Below are 3358 nucleotides of genomic sequence, written 5' to 3'. Positions count from 1 at the left end.
GTTGCAGAATAAGTTATTCTTCACCCGAGATAATCTTACGATCATTGCATAAATAAATTATGTTTCAAATATAAATAGTTACAGTCATATTGATTCGCTGCATAAAATTTAGCAAAAAAAAAAGGTCAGAAGACCAGATAAATTACATTTTATGTACATTTTACACTATGTTCTTACATTTGTAATTTATGTAACATAAAATATTTTTTATGGTGATTATTTATTTTCTTACGTTCTCTTTTTACGTCTGAAATATAATTGCTTGGATTCAGGAGGAGAAAATAATGGATGGAGGAAGAAGAGTGATTTTATGGTACAAAAATGTTGGCAATGTTTCATTAAACTATGTTATCTGATGTGCTTGATTCTTCCATAGGTACATGTTTGACATACTTAATGTTAATATTGAACCACCAGAATATATTACTACATGATGGAATGAGATGAGATCTCAACGTCCAGACTGCGGTTGATCCATTATGCACCATGAAAAATATAATAACTCTGAGGACCTTGTATGTATATCTGATCTCAATTGCACATGTGAAAAGGATGTGTGAACTGTACCTAACCTCTTGTAGGATTTGTGGGAGATTGCCAGCGAGCCTCATGGTGAAGTTCTTCTGCAATGATGCCGAGGATTTGATCTTGGCTGGCATGGACCAATTGGTGGCGATGTCACCTGGTGGCAACAGGGTGTACTCCTGGATGGGGGTGTTGTCCGGTGGCAGCAGGGTGCGGCAACATACAAGAAAAGGAAAAGTGGGAGGGTGGAATATACCGAAATGGGAGTATCCATGGTGCAGGACAGGAGGACGAACGGAATGGGAACCTTGAAGATAATAATTGGTGGAAGAGCAGCAAATGCTATCTGTTATTTGCCAATGGCTGGCGTGGACCGGCTGGTGTACTCCTGGATGGCGATGTCGCCTGGTGGCAACAAGGTGTACTCTTGGAAGGGGGTGCCATCCAGTGGCAGTGGGGTGCGCAACGTACACTAAAAGGAAAAGTGGGAGAGTGGAAAATACCGAAATGGGAGTATCCAAAGAAGATGAGGTACTAGGAAGCATGTTACATAGGGAGGTGGGACTGGAGAACGAACGGAATGGGAACCTTGACGTTTATAATTGGCCAAAGAGCAACCAGTGCTAACAGTTATTTGCTTGCAAGAACAAGTTGTGTTATAGAACTGTTGCCATGGTGCTCATGTCAAGTGTAGCAGTTGATTAAAAAGTTTACCCTCTGAATCTTTATTTGTTGTTGTATGGAGTATAACCATAAATTTGTGTGCTCTACAGTGGTGGAGTAAATGAGCCAGGATTAAGTTCAAAAGGTTGTCTTAGCCCCTACAAAGGCTAAGATTTCCCTTTAATATTTAAGCTTCTAGGATATTCTATAGCCGCCGAATGTTATGCTGAGCAAAATTAAGTTTTGAGTTGTGAGAGAGGGAAAGGGGAGGGAGAAGTGTGTGTGTGTGTGTGTGTGTGTGAGAGAGAGAGAGAGAGAGAGATGGAAGGTGGTGGATAGAGTGGGGGAGCGAGGGACATATGTAGGGTGTGAAAGAGAGGATTAAGGAGAGGGAAACTGGCATATTACAATCAGAGAGAGAGAGAGGAGAGATAGAGAGCTTTAGTAAGAAATTTAGCACAAGTGCATCGTTTTGTGTCAGAAATAAAAAGTGTGTGTTGATGGAGGGGGGGAGTGGGAGCCAGATATGTCACTAATTGAGGTGGGGTGGTGAACATGGACTGGGGTTGCCGAGATAGTTGGTGGTGAAAGAATAAGATGTTGAGTGATTTATTTATATAAAAAAAGTAGACTACAGAAGTGCATGAGAAATCTGTAGGTATATGTTTACTCGATTACATTTTCATGTTAATTATATATATATTGCTTGTGCAGGATGCTTATGAGTTGAGAAATAAATTTTTATTATACTTGCTAAAATATCGTGCAAATGAAGCTAAAGACAATATTTCTGATATTTAATGGAAATATCTTAAACGCATCAATTAGATCTTAGTTTATAACATATGCTTATTTATATTATTGTTGTCAATGTATACATTATTGAGTTACATTATGGGTGAATTGAATTTCAATTATTTTTCAATTGTTGCACGTACACCATCTTTTGTATATATGTGAAATATGATATACATTATATGCGCAATCAGAAAAATCTATGTACGCAAAATTTGATATGCTTTGTATTCAATGGTGCAATCGGAAAAGACAAATTAAAAGCCCGTGACAACGCACGGGCATTCTACTAGTCCAAGTAATGAGTGAGGCTATACGCTCGGGGATGACCAAAGTCATGGTAAAAATGGATGCACAGTTGCTGGCCCAAGCTCTCTGGTAGAGGCAAGGTGTCCCGATCTTTCGATGAGATGATAACTATTGATTTGGTGGAGACGACTTTGATGATCCAACTACAAACGTGCACGGCATTGCGCCTTAGCAATCGCTAAACCAACTCCGAGAGGTTATTGACCACGCTAGAGCACAATCAACGTGACCACGAAGGTCTATTCCTGCAAGCAACCGAAGAACAAGCAAGAATATGATACAAGCAATCTGAATATTGCGAGTATATATGCAGTATTGACAAAGGTGGGGATCCATAAGCGGTCTTGGTTTGGTCGTTGGACACAAATGAAGTACACGAAGTTGCAATGGCTAACTTTTAACTAAACAAATCCCAAGCGAAAAGCTACTAGATGGATCTACTTATATAGGAGCAAGGGGTGGCGGCCAAGGAGGTAGGAGAATGTCCCAAGGCAGCCTAAAACCAACCCTAGGTCATACAAGGCTCATGGGCCCAAGTGAAGGTGATGCAACACCTTTGGACTTGTAGTTTAACTCGGATTCTGGTGCAACGTCACATTGTTTCGTCCATAACTCAATGCTCCGGATGAATTTGAAGGTGAATCCAATTGTGTTGGAAAGTGCACGAAATCTACTTTCCAACAAAAAAAGAATCACCCAATTCGGAGTCCGTATGAAATAGTTATTGGTGTTTTGAGTCAGGTATGTCTGTGCAGTCCGAATCTGAATCCAGAACGTGAGAGACTTGGACTCTATCTTCTCTTGGCCCAAAAGTGACGTGAGAGGATTTTTTTAACAGCACATAAACTTCTTTTTCCCCTTATCTTCATATGTGGATTGAACAAATGTCCCATACACCTACAATTAGACATCGCACAAAAGTCTATGAAGTATTTTTGTGCTGAATGGCATAAATAAATTATTGCATAGTTTGCATTAGAAATCACCTCATAAATATATATATATGTATACAATATTTTTGGTCGGTATCCAAGGTAGTCATGTCATCATCATCCTCCCCTTCTTG

The 3358-nt window shown here is 39.7% G+C and overlaps 1 long non-coding RNA gene across 15 annotated transcripts in view; it reads left to right on the top strand.

Moving 5' to 3' along the window:
• Positions 1-1332, top strand: part of LOC123110973 (uncharacterized) — a 5295-nt gene extending 3963 nt beyond the window's left edge. For 10 of the 15 annotated variants that reach the window (XR_006453923.1, XR_006453924.1, XR_006453928.1 and 7 more), the window contains one exon: positions 273-1332. This is a non-coding gene — a long non-coding RNA (uncharacterized lncRNA). The remainder of the gene's footprint in view (positions 1-272) is intronic. The other 5 variants (XR_006453933.1, XR_006453934.1, XR_006453932.1 and 2 more) reach the window with 3 other exon arrangements.
• Positions 1333-3358: the final 2026 nt, after the last annotated feature.

The sequence above is a fragment of the Triticum aestivum genome, chromosome 5B, assembly GCF_018294505.1.
Source record: "Triticum aestivum cultivar Chinese Spring chromosome 5B, IWGSC CS RefSeq v2.1, whole genome shotgun sequence".
In the NCBI taxonomy this organism is placed as follows: Eukaryota; Viridiplantae; Streptophyta; class Magnoliopsida; order Poales; family Poaceae; genus Triticum; species Triticum aestivum.
The sequence above is the reverse complement of the archived record's forward strand: the minus strand, read 5'-3'. Positions and strand labels throughout refer to the sequence as shown.